Below are 14,435 nucleotides of genomic sequence, written 5' to 3' on the forward strand. Positions count from 1 at the left end.
GTTACAAGGGGTCATAAATTTAAGGTGAAGGGTGGGAGATATAAGGGGGATGTCAGGGGAAGGTTCTTTACCCAGAGAGTGGTCGAGGCATGGAATGCCTTGCCCGGGGAAGTTGTTGAGTCAGAAACTTTAGGGACTTTCAAAAGGCTTTTGGATAGGTATATGGATAAAGGAGAATGATGGGGTATAGATTAAATTGTCCTTGACAGAGGACAAAGGATCGGCACAACATTGTGGGCCGAAGGGCCTGTTCTGTGCTGTATGTTCTATGTTCTATGTTAAGGGAGAACCAGTGGATGTGGTGCATTTGGACTTTCAGAAGGCTTTCACTAAGGTCCCACATAAAAGATTAGCGTGAAAAAATTAAAGCACATGGGACTGGGAATGAGGTACTTGACGTGGATAGAGAACTGCTGGGCAGACAAGAAACAAAGAGCAGGAACAAACAGGTCTTTATCCGAGTGGGACTTTTGGGACAATGCAGGGGTCAGTGCTAGGATCCAACTATTCACAATATATATTAATATAATAGGAGGGAATTAAATGTAATAGATCCGAGTTTGCAGATGACACAAAGCTGGGTGGGAGTGTGAGTTGTGAGGAGAATGTACAGAAGCTACAGTGTGATTTGGACTGGTTGATTGAGTGGCCAATTACATGGCGGATCAGTATAATGTGAATAAATGAGAGGTTATCCACTTTGGTGGCAAAAACAGAAGGACTGATTATTATCTGAACGACGATAGATTGTGAAGTGGGGAGGCGCAACAAGACCTGGGTGCCCTTGTGCAACAGTCGCTGAAAGTAAGCATGTAGGTGCAGCAGGCAGTTGAGAAGGCAAATGGTATGTTGGCCTTCATAGCGACAGGATGTCTTGCTGTAATTATACAAGGCCTTGGTGAGGCCACATCTGGAGTATTGTGTGCAGTTTTGGTCTCCTTATCTGAGGAAGGTTGTTCTTGCTATGGGGGGTTTCACCAGACTTAAATCCTGCAATGGCAGGACTGATGTATGAAGAGAGATTGGGTCGATTAGGCTTGTATTCACTAGAGTTTAGAAGAATGAGAGGGCATCTCAGAGAAACCGACAGAATTATAACAGGAGTGGGCAGACTAGATGAAGGAAGGATGTTCCCGATGGTGCAGGAGTCCAGGTTGAGGGGTCACAATCTAAGGATAAGGGGTAAGCCATTTTGGACTGAGGTGAGGAGCGATTTCTACACCGAGAGAATTCTAAACCTCTGTAAATCTCAACCACAGAAAGCTGTTGAGGCCAAATCATGAAATATATTCAAGAACGAGTGAGATATAATTCCTAGGGCTAAAGGAATCAAGGGATATGGGGACAAAGCGGAAACAGGGTAATGAGTTTGGGCGATCAACTATGATTGTATTGAATGAAGGTGCAGGCTCGAAGGCCGAATGGTCTACTTTGGCTCCTATTTTCGATGATTCATGTTTCTATAAATAAATTAAACAAGTCTTTGTGGATTACGTTCCTCATAAATGATATAGTCTAATCTGGAAATAGTCAAAGGCTACTCGAAGTCTTCACGTGCATTTGTCTATTCTTAATAGACATTCAACTCTTCGGCTGTGGTTCCTTCGGCAGTACAGGCTTTTTTTTCAAAAAAAGAGCAGGTTTTTCTTCTTCAGGCAATTAATTCGGCCCGTAGCTGCCTGTAGAATTTTTGCTGAGAGCAAATAGGTAGCTGTTTTTCTCTTCAGTAGCACGCCCCGCTAGACAGTCGCTCAGACCTAATTGGCTAAGTACAGTTTTTGTCCATCTCACACACAGTCAAATCGAAACACCACACCATGTGACCTCTCTCTCTCCAACTGTTGCCCAGGGTAACAAGTGCAGCTGCTGGCACACTGTGTCTTAGAAATTCTGCAACATTCTCTCTCTTAAAGTTGCACTGTTTTTAACAAAGTCTTAAAGGCCCAGTTTCAGGACACTCTATCATTTAGGGGTCAGTTAGTCAGGACCTGATTGCTCAATCAGGCTGGGATTGTTTTTTCTGCTTATACGATTTTCGGCACGTAGTGGTCCATTGATTATCCCCTTGATCAGGTTGATCTCATTTAATTAAATTCTGATTGGCACTTCAGTCTGATATTTTCTGATCAGTTTGTGGCTGGTCAGTCAGTGTGTAAACAGCTGATCAGTTTCTGGGTTCTGGTTCAGGTTGATCAATTAGTGTCATATGAATGTGATTGGTATCATAGAAGTGATGTGCATTGGCCCAGGTAAGTTGTGGGCACTAGCACTGGAAGGAATGTAACTTGACATGCATCTTGACTGTAGTTAGTTTTGTAATACAGTTCACTCTCCACACATGCATATATTTTTGTTGTGTAAATATGTTCTTACCCAAAAAAGAAAACTTTCTCAATGGACGTTCCTGGAAAATCGAGTCACCTGCCATGAGTGCATTTTATGATATCATGCAGACTCTCTATAATTTTACGTGCATTTGTTTTAATGGAAGTGTAATTGTCGTGAACATGCCAACAGTTTTTTGTAATACAAAAGCAGGGATATAATGCTGGAACTGTATAAAACACTGGTTCGACCACAGTTGGAGTATTGCATACAATTCTGGTCGCCGCATTACATGAAGGATATAGTTGCTCTGGAGACAGTGCAGAGCAGATTTACAAGAAATTTGCAGCTATGAGGAAAGATTGGATAGGCTAGGGCTGTTTTCGTTAGAACAGGGGTACAAAATTATGAGTGGCCTAGATGTAGTTGACAGTAAGGACCCGTTTCCCTTAGCAGAGAGGTCAATTAGCAGGGGGCACAGATTTAAGGTGATTAGTAGAAGGATTAGAGGGGACATGTGGAAACACCTTTTCAAACAGAGGGTGGTGGGTCTCCAGAATTCACTGCCGTGAATGCTGGAGGAGGCAGAACCCCTCAGTTTTTTTTAAAAGACACCTGGACACGCACCTGAAGTGCTGTGACCTACAGGGGTATGGATCAGGTGCTGGAAGGTGGAATTAGATTGGACAGATAGTTTTTTGGTTGGCACGACCACAATGGGCTGAATGGCCTCCTTCTGAGCTGAAATGTTTCTATGGTTCTAAGGTTCTAGTTTCTGGTTATGTTCTCCTGGTGAGCGAACATTTTAAACTGTATCTTAAAGTATACAAAATATAGTGCCTTTTCCACCGTTGGGGAAATATTCACTAGTACAGTGATTAATTTGACAAGATTAACAAGAAAAATAAATGCAACAGATCTTTAGGAGAACGAAGAGGCTATCATGCACAAGTCTGTCAGTTTTGAAAGATCAGTTAGGTTGTGACCTGCTTGCCACTTTCTTTCCCATTGAGCATGCTGTGGTCAGTTCATCAGTTTCTCTGTGTTCGCTCTGGTTATGATCAGTGGGTCAGTTTCTGGGAGCACAAGGATTTCGTGATGAGTTGTTTGCATTTTGCCTGCTCAGTAAGTTTGTTCTCAGTTTATCAACTTGCCATTACTCAGTCCTTGGTCAGTTTCTGAGGATAGGTTAGATTGTGGTTAGTTGCAAATTTCTGGGTTTTTTCATTCAGATTGTGGTAATTGTGCAGCTTCTGCTTGCTAGGTCAGTATGCTTTCAGTTGGTCAGTGTTTTGTTGCTGTGTCATGTTGTGGTCAGTGTTTTCAATTTCTGTGTTCTCAGCCAGTTTGTGGTCAATTGATCGGCATTCAGGTGCTTTATCAGGTTTGAGCATTTGGTCAGTTGGTCAATGCCTGGGTCGTAGTTCAAGTTGAATTTAGCTGATAAGGTACACTGTCCGCAGTCAGGCTATGGTCAGCTGGCCACTTCATCAATTTTGGGGTTCTCGCTCAGATTGTGATCAGTTATTCATATCCTGGATGATGGTCCGGTTGTGTTCATATTTTGCATTCCTGCTTGCCCTTTCAAATTGTGTGAATCGTTCAGTTTGATCAGTGTTCATTCTCTTGTTCTCTGTAAGTTTGCAGACAACTGTCCATTTTTGTTCAGTTGGTCAATTTCTCTTTCTCATTCAGATTGAGGTCAGATTATTAGTTTCTGGATGTTCGCCCATGTTATGGTCATTTGATTTGTTTCTAGGCGCGCAATCATTTTTGGTCAGTTGATCACATTCTGGGTTCTCGGCCATCTGGTGATCCACTGGTCAAGTTCTGGCCATTCGGGCCAATGGGTGTCTATTGGTCAGTTCTTTGGCGCTTAGCCATATTGTGGTCAATTGACAATTTTTCTAAATATTTTGGTAATGTCATGTACATTTGGTCAATTTTTGGGTTCACGGCCAGGTCGTGCTTCATTGTTGACTTTCAACAAGCTCATTCAGGCAATGAAGAGGTGTTCAGATTCTAGAACCTTTCCGGTTAGCAATAAGTTGTTTCTTTCTGGATGCGTAGGACCCTAGCAACAGAAAACGACCACTTAGCCCCTCCAGCCCTCCTCCGTTTTATGAGATCACGGCTGATTTGCGACCAAGCTTCATATACTCAACTTTGCTCCTTATCACTTAATACCTTTGGCGAACAACAATACATCTATCTTAAGTTTTTTTAAAATTTTACATTTGATCCAGCATCAATTGCTATTTGTGGAAGAGAGTCTCAAAGTTTTAACAGCCTTCACGTGAAAAAGTAAATCATAACATTACTCTGAAAAGATCTGGCTCTAAGCTATACTTCATGCCTCCTCATCGTAGACGTCCCAATGAGCGGAAATAGTTTCACACATTATGTGCCAACTAGTTTAACCAGTACAATCAGGTTCCTTAAAGGGGCCTTGGTGGTTGGTGAAGAAGAGAGTGGGAGGTGCTGATTTCCCTGTTGGACAGCAGTATTATTCCTACAGTTTTTTTCCCAGCCCATTGTTCTGGTATTCCTTACGATGCAGCAAACCTAAATATGACCACCAGCCTCAGGTGAGTTACAGTCACGAGCGGCTACCTCTTTTATTAATACATCACTTCCGGAGTAGCCTTGGGACCCACCAGCTAAAAACTGCCTTCGGGGAAGGGGCGTCAAACATTTATATCAAATATTGTAGAGTTTGCTCTGCTTTCTCATTGATTCAAAAGGAATGGCATCCCCTTTCCAACATCATTCTGGGAACCTTTGTTCAGCTATGAAGGGACTATAATGAAGTCCAGTCCAAAAGGGGTGGCGATAGCGGTCATGCCTTCACACAATTCAATGCAGCAAAGAAAACACCCCATCGATTGCCAGCACGGGCCGCGTTGCACTTTGGAAAATGTAGTCGCCTGACCCCGGGACAGGGCAGCATCCACTTGGCCAGTGACCCAGTGCATGTCTCCGTGGTTAGGTCACTTCTGGATTTTGCCAAGATGAATGATGAGTAGGTGCTGGTGGCGACTATGTTTCATGTCATGTTTGTGCATTTATGTCACTTTCTGTAATATGCACTGAGCTTATAGGCCCTTTTATCTTATTATCTGCATTTTTATATTCCATTTAAATATGTTTTCTAACTAATTTTAACATCTTTCTATCCGCCCGAGGCTTTCCATTAACTCCTGTCTCTGGAATCTCCTCTACACCTTTGTAAGCACTTTAAAGGCATTTTTCAACCATGCTCGAACCTCTGCAACACTGCCTTAAATACAATTCTCAATCCCGCTTTTTGAAGCACTCCACCTTTTTCTCCCCTTTTGGCTTCGTTTAAACTTACACTTTTAAAGTTGTTTATGGAAGCTTTTAAAGCCAAATTCATACCCAATTTCACTCCACTTTTGAAACTCCTTTTTTATCATTGCCTTTCCTCATCACCATGTCGATCTCCTACTTAAGGAATTTGATAAGCTTTGGCAAGCGCAATCTCCCCTTTGAATTCAGTACGGCGACTTATTTAATGCCATGAAGATCCCTTTCTCCTAGATAACTAACAATTTCATCCTTAAAATGCAAAACAGATTTCCTGAAACAGATGCGATAATTATGAACTGAGGACTGCACAGACTGAGATAGTAAGTGGAGAATGAAACTTCTTTATTGAAGATATTGCAGGAACAGAGTGCCATCTGCAAAGAAGGAACCTTCAACCCACCCTAAAGTAAAATGTATGATGTAAGTTAACTGATGTCCCAGTGAACACGCTCCATGCAATGATCTTAGCCTCTGGTCAGTGGCAATTGCAACACCACACAGCTACCCCGAGATACTACAGTAACATATGTTCTGTAAGTCCTCTGCCCGTGAGACTATCTTGTGGAGCTAACAACACCCCCTCCCAAACCCCGCCCCCCCCCCGCCACCCCAACCACGCAACATCTGCATTTCACTCCGGAACAGTCAGTGGGAAAAGGGACACTCTCTACAACACTGCAGAACTGACTGGGGTCAGCAGACCCTCTTCTCTTTTCGCAAAAGTCTTGTCTAGCCTCATCCCATGTTCGAGCTCTGGGCTCATAGCCCTCCATGTTGTGGTACTTCCGATGTACAACAAAGTAAAAAAAAATCCGATCAGGGTTTATGTCCGCACCATCAATTCAGGCCTTGCTTTTCGGACCCCAGCGCCCTTTACATGAAGCAGTTCTCCTCAATTCTCCTCTATTTTCTCTGCTATTACTTTAAACCCATGCCCTCTGGTTATTGACCTCTCTGCTAAGAGAACTTCGTCCTTCCTATCCAATCCATATAGGTGCCTAACAATTTTGTACACCTCAATTAAAATTCTCCTGAGCCTACTCTGCTCCAAAGAAGAGACACGGAGCCTTTTCAATCATTTTTGCACAGCTAACATTCGCCATTCCTGGTAAAATCCATATAAATCTCGTATGTAATCCTCTAGTGCAATCACATCCTTACTGTAGTACGGTGACAAGAAATGAAAACTTACTCTAGCTGTGACTAAACTAGTCCTTTTGACAGTTCGAGGACAACCTCTTTACTCTTATATTCTATTCTCTGGCTAATAAAGGAAAGTACCCTGCATGTGTTCTCAGCATTCTTGTCTTCCTGCCCTGCCTTCAGGGATGTGCAAGCATGCTCACCAAGGTTCTTCAGTTCCTTAATAATTCTCAGTATCCTACCATTTATTATATATCTCCTTTCCTAGATTGTTTTACTAATATGCACCATCTCACACTTCTCTGGATTCAATTCAATTTGCCAATTTCTGCCATCTGACCAATCCATTGATAGCTGCCTGTCTGTAGATTTATTCCTCACTATCAACCACACAGTCGAGTTTCGTGTCATCTGCAAACCTTTTAATCATGCCTCTATATTTATGTTTAATTCATCGACAATTAGTGCAAACAGCCAGGGACATAGTCTGCGGAGCCCAACTCACAAAAACACCTGTCAACAATTACCATTTACTGCTTGCTGCCAAGAAAAGTCTGTATCCAACTCGCCACATTCCCTGGGATCCAATGTTTTATTTTTACTTTTCTGGCCAGTGTGCCATGTGGGACCTTGTCAAATGCCTTGTTAATATCCATGTAAACTAAATCAAGAATGTTACCCTCTTCGACCCTCCTTGTTACCTCTCAAAATTACAATCAAATTACCCTTCCCTTGACAACCTTCCCTTAGCAACATCCTCTTAACAACTTCCCCTAGCAAGTACGTGTTGACTGTCTTTGATTAATCCGGACCTTTGCAAATGATAATGTATACTGGCCCACAGATTTATTTCCCCAATAAGTAGCCCACTACCGAGGTTTGGTTGACTTGCATCTATTTACAAGTTTTATCCCTACTTCCCTTTTCTAACAATGGCACGATGTTAGCAGTAGTCTAGTCTTCTGGCACCACACCTTTGGGCAGAGCCGAATTTAAAAAAATAATGGCCAGACCCTCTGCTATTTTTTTACCTTACTTTTCGTAGTATCCTGGGTCACATTTCATCCGATTCTGGCGATTTATCGAATTCCAAACAATGTAAAGATACGTCCTCTCTTCCTATGTTTATCTGTTCCAATATTTCACACTCCTCCTCAACTACCAGCTCTGCATCATCATCTTCTTTTGAAGACAGGCGTGAAGTATTCATTAAGAATTATGTCCACATCTTCTGCCTCCACAGACATTTTCCTGTGTTTTTGGCTTTCTATTTGGCTCTCCTCTACCCTCAGTTATCCTCTTGATGTTTCTGTATTTCTAAAACGTCAGTGGGTTTTCTTTCATTTTAATTATCAATACATTATCATGCCCTCTCTTTGTTTTCTGAATTTCCTTTTTACTTTCAACTTTGCTCTTTCTACTCTCCTTCAGTTTTCCACAATATTGAGCTCTCGGTATCTGACACATTTTTTTATTTTTTTGCCTTATCCTACACTGTGAACTGTTTGACCTCCAAGGGGTCTCGATTTGCGGGACCCACTCTTGTTCTTTCTGCGAACATAGTTCTTCCAACTCCTCTCACCTCCTCAAATGCTTTCCACTGTCTGACTCTGATTTGCCCTCAATTAACTCTCTCCAGTCCACTGTTGCCAAGTAGTGTTGTGGCTTGACAAAATTAGCCTTTCCCTAATTTAACACTTTTACTCTTTGGCTAACTTAGCACTTTTCAATTACTACTCAAAATCCAACTGAATTATGATCACTAGCACCAAAATGATCTCCCACTGAAACCCCTTCCACCAGTCCAGATGAATTCACTTGAACTGAGTCCAGGACTGCCCCTTTATCTGTTGGGCTTGCTACGCAATGGCTAAAAATTTTCCACTGATTTTCTTTAAGAATTCAGCAACTTTGATATGGTTTAAATTGAATTGTTTCTACTTAACATTAAGGTAGTTAAAATCCTCCACTATTACTGCTCTGTTGCAGCTGCATTTATTAGCAGTCTGCTTACATATTTGCTCCTGCATCTCCATCTGACTGTTTGGGAGTCTGTGGTACATTCCAGCAGTGTGTAGGTTCCTTTTTTGTCACTACATTCAACCCATATGGCCTCATTTGGTGATAGTTCCAGCATATCATTCATCTTCACAACTAGATTTTTTCCTTTAAACAACTGAAAATCCTGCAAACAGGAATGTTTAGCTGCTATTCCTGCCCTTGTTTAAACCTTGTTCAATAATTGAGATTCTCAACAACATGAGCAAACCTTACAACCACATCTTGGTAACAGGTCAGTTGAGGTGCAACCTAGTTATTTCACCTCCCACAAAACCTGGCCCCATGCCCCAGGAATCTAAAGCGCTCCCTCCATCACCATCTTTACCAGCCATGTACCATGTGCACAATCTTACTATTTCTGTACTCACCAGCCCATGACACTCCATGTAATCTGGTGATTATTACCTTTGGCGTCTGCTATTTCTAAGTTCGTTGTCAGCCCCCTAATGTCTGCTGGCAGTATCTGATCCCTATTTGTACCTGTACGGTCGGTAGTGTTATAGCCTGCACTGAGAGCTGCTGAATCTGGTAAATCTGATGAGAAGGAGCTTTAAGGGTTATTTCAATCTAAAGTCTAGTTTTTGTTCAGTTTAACGGTTAACTAAAAATTACTCCTGAAGTTAAAACAAATTAAGTTTTATTCCAGCCATATACCAGCGGTGTGCAAGCTTACTGGGAGCAGTTGCAGCCATTTACTTCGGAGCTGGATTAAACTGGCTTTCAGAAGCTTGAATCCGTTGTTTTTTTCATAAAGGATAAAAGCAGAGTTTGGTCTGCACTGAGAAGTGTTCAGTCAGGTAACTCTTGTGAGAAGGCGTTTGAAGTGTTAATTTCTATCTAAAGTTTACTTTTTTCCTTACATTTAGCAGTTAACTATACGTTACTCTATAAGTTAAGAGAAGTTAAGTTTTAGTCCAGACTTAAGACATGGGTATTCTAGCTCTCTGGGAGCAGCTGCAGCTCGTTACTTTGGAGCTAGCATAAACAAGCTTGAATCAGTTGTTTTTGAGAAAGTATAAAAACAGGGCTTCCTCAGCGATGTTTCGCCTGCACTGAGTACTGCGTTGAGTGCACAGAGTATAAAGTGGGAGTTTGCTGAGTGAGGGAGTTTGGTGATGGAGGTGTTCCTTTATTTCTTCTTCTATCTATTTTCAGCCCCATGTACCTGGCTCTTTCTTTGGTACAGGGGAAGAAGCTGATTGGTGAGAAACAGGTAGCTTGCTCCACTTATTCTAATTGCAATAAAAAGTTTTTAAAGTTATAGCATTGCATGGCAACTCGACCAAGTGGAATGTACATACTGCAAAATGTGAGAAGTCATGGATGCATGTCCTAGATGAATATATCTACTGGAAGTGTCACAGGCTGCAGAAGCTTAAGCTCCAGGTTTCAGAACTCGAGCTGTGGCTGGAGTCACTGTGAGGCAGAGGGCTACGTGGGATTCACATTTAGAGAGGTCGTCACATGGCACATTATGAACATGCAGGCAGAGAGTCAATGAGTGTCCACCAGGCAGTCTAAGAAAACCAGGCAGGCAATGCAGTAGCATCCTGTGTCTATCTTGCTTGCTAATCGATTTTCAATTTTGGATACAGGTGAAGGCGACAGTTCCTCAGGAGAATGCAGCCCGAACAAAGTCCGTGGCACCACGTGTGGTGCAGCTGCACAGGAGGGAGGAAGAAGAGTGGAAGAGCAATAGTGATAGGGGATTTGATAGTCAGGGGATCAGACAGGCGTTACTGTGGCAGAATCGTGTGTTACCTCCTTGGTGCCAGGGTCAAGGATGTCATGGGGCGGCTGCAGAACACCCTTTTTGGGGAGGGTGAACAGTCAGAGGTTGTCGTACACATTTATGCCAATGAAATAGGTAGGAAGAGGGATGAAGTCCTGAAAGCAGATTTTAGAGAGATAGGAAGGAAATTAAAAAGCAGGACCTCAAGAGTAGTAACCTTAGGATCACTCACAGTGCCACGTGCTAGTGAGCACAGAAATAGGCGGATTTATCGAACGAACACGTGACTAGATAATTGGTGGAGGAGGGAGGACATCAGATTTCTGAGGCATTGGGGCCAGTTCTGGGGCAGGTGGGACCTGTACAAGCTGGACGGGCTACACCTTATCAGGACAGGAACTAATATTGTCTCAGGAGGATTTGTTCGTGCTGTGGGGGAGGGTTTAAACCAGCTTGTCAGAGGGATGGGAACCTGAGGCGTAGCTCAAATTGGAATGAATGAAAGCTGGCAACAAGAGGCAAAAAAGTAGCACACGATTTTAGAAGACAGGTGAAACAAAGGCAAGCATTAATTAGGCATAGAATGCAATATAATGTCAAACAGACAAGAGTAATGGCACTCTACCTGAATGCATGCAGAATTCGGAATAAGGTAGGCGACTTAAAAACACAAATAGCGGTAAATGGGTGTGATCAAATTGCCATTACAGAAATGAGGCGACAGGGTGACCAAGTTTGGAACAGAATATTCAAGGATATTCAACATTTACGAAGGACAGGCAAAGAGGCAAATGAGGTGGTATAGCGCTAATAATAAGTGATGGGATCAGTACATTAGTAAGGACGGAGCTCAGATCGGAAGATAAAAATGTGAAATCTGTTTGGGTGGAGCTAAGAAACAGCAAGGGCTGAAAACATTGGTTGAAGTTGTTTATAGGCCTCCGAACAGTAATTGCAGTGTGGGGCATGGTATTGATCAGGAGATTAGAGAAGCATGTAGCAGGGTAGTACAGTAAACATGGGGGATTTTAATCTGCATATAGACTGCATAAACCTCATGAGCACTAATGCTGTCCAGGACGAGTTTATGGAGTGTTTAGGGCTAGTTTTATACAGTAATATTTTGAGGAAAGGACTAGAGAACAAGCTATTTTAGATCTAGATATATGTTATGAGAAAAGGTTAATTAATAATCATATTGTAAAAGAAAAAAAAAACCTTCAGAATGTGTGACTATAATATGATAGAGTTTTACATTATGTTTGAAAGTGAGGTAGTTCAATCTGATCCAGGACATTAAATTTGAGCAAAGGAAATTATGAAGGCATGAGAAGCAAATTGGCTGAGGTGGATTGAGAAAGGTATGACAGTACATAGGCAATGGATCATGTTTAAAGAAATATTACATAGTTTACAGCATCTATACATTCTTCAAGGCACAAAAACCCAAAACGAAAAGGCAGTCAACCGCGGATTAGAAAGGAATTTAAAAACTGTATTAGATTAAAACAAAAGGCCTATAAAGTTGCCAGAAATAGCAGGAAACCTGAGTATTGGGAGGATTTTAGAATACAGCATAGGAGGACCGAGAAACTGATTAAGAATGGGAGAATATAATATGAATGCAAACGAGCAAAATACATAAAGAAATACGTGCTGCAAATACTTCTATAGGTACGTCAGAAGTAAATGTTTGGCTAAGACAACAGTGGTCCATTTCAGGCAGAGTCAGGAGAATTTGTAATGAGGAATAGCGAAATCGCAGAGAAGCTAAATGATTACTTTGTGTCTGTTTTCAGTGAGGAAGTAAGAAGAAATCTCCCAGAATCAGATATCCAAAGGAATGGGGTGAATGAGCAATTTAAGGATATTGGGATCCGTAAGAAATCTATGTTGAAGAGATGATAGGGACTGAATGCTGATAAGTCCCCAGGACCCAATATTCTACATCCCAGTGTGTTGTAAGCGGTAGCTATGGAGATAGTGCATGCATTGGGGATAATTTTTTCTAAAATTCCATAGATTCTGGAATGGTTTCTGCAGATTTGGAACGTAGCAAATGTCACACCACTGTTTAAGAAGGGAGGAAGAGATGAAACAGTGAAAACTTGTTCTATTTACATCGGTACTAGGGAAAATGCTAGTATCTGTTCTAAAGGATGTCATAAATTGACACTTGGATAGTAACGATCTGTTTGGCATATTCAGCATGGAGTTAGAGTCATGGAAAAGTACAACACTGAAACAGGCCCTTTGGCCCACTGAGTCTGTGCTGACCAATCACCCGTTTACACTAATCCTACATTAATCTCATATTCCCTACCACATGCCCACCTTCCCTCAATTCTCTTACCACCTAACTACACTAAGGGCAATTTACAATGGCCAATTTACCTACCAACCTGAAAGTGCTTGGCTGTGGAAGGAAACCGGAGAACTTGGCAGAAACCCACACAATCACAAGGAGAACTTGCAAACTCCACATAGGCAGGACCCAGAACTGAACATGGGTCAGTGGAGCTATGAGGCTGCGGTGCTAACCACTGTGCCACCCATACGAATGGGAAATCATGTTTGACGAACCTGTTGGAGTTTTTTGAGGATGATACTAACAGAAGTGACGCAAGAGAGTCGGTGGACGGTGTATACTTGGATTTTCAGAAGTCTTAAGGTAAAGTCCCGCACAGGAAGTTTGCTACAGTTGATCATGTGTTGGCATGGATTAACAATTGGTTAACAGGCAGAAAACACAGTTGGAATAAATTGGTAATTCTCGCATTGACAGGCTATGACAAAAGAGGTGCTGCAAGGATCAGTACTTGGGCCCCAGCTGTTCACAATATATATCAACGATTTGGATGTGGGAACCAAATGTAATAGTTCCAACTTTGCGGATGGCACAAAATGAGGTGGGAATGTGCGTTGTGAGTAAGATGCAAAGCGGCCTCAAGGGGATTTGGACAGGCTTAGTGAGTGGGCAAGCTCATGGCAGATGGAATTCAACGTGGAACAATGGTAGGTTATCCACTTGGGTAGGAGCAATAGATTTGTAGAGTATTTCTAAAATTCTAAGAGATTAGAAAGTGTTGATGTAAAAAGGGACCAGGGTGTCCTCATCAATAAGTCTCTGAATGCTAACATTCAACTGCAGCATCCGATTCGGAAGGCAAATGGTATGTTAGCATTTATAGTAAGAGGATTCGAGTGCATGAGTAAGAAAGTCTTGCTTCAGTGTTATATAGCTATGGTTAGACCGTACCTGGAGTGCTGTGTATAATTACCTTCGGAAGGATATTATTGCCATCGAGAGATAGCAACGAAGGTTCACCAGACTTGTTCCCGAAATGGCGGACTGTCCCATGAAGAGAGATTGGGGAAACTGGGCCTGCATTCTCTAGAGTTTCTAAGAACGAGAGGTGATCTCATTTAAACCTACAAAATACTGAAAGAGATAGGCAGGATAGATGCAGGAGGATGTTTCCCCTGGTTGGGCAGTCTAGAACTGGGAACCACAGTTGAAAAATGAGGGGGAAGCCACTTAGGTCCGAGATGTGGTGAACTTTCTTCACTCAAAGGGTTGTGAATCTTTGAAGTATCTACCCCAGAGGGCTGTGGAAGCTCAGTCACTGAGTATGTTTAAAGTAGAGATTGACAGTTTTCTAAATCTCAATGAGACAACGGGATTTGGGAATACTGTTGGAAGAAAAGGCATTGAGTGGATGATCAGCCATGAAGATACTGAATGGTGGAGTAGGCTCGATGGGCTGAATGGCCTACCCCTGATCCTATGTTCCTATACTCCTATGTTATGATATAAGGACTATAGGTGATTTTCCCAACTGAC

This window comes from Heterodontus francisci, chromosome 29 (assembly GCF_036365525.1).
Source record: "Heterodontus francisci isolate sHetFra1 chromosome 29, sHetFra1.hap1, whole genome shotgun sequence".
NCBI lineage: Eukaryota > Metazoa > Chordata > Chondrichthyes > Heterodontiformes > Heterodontidae > Heterodontus > Heterodontus francisci.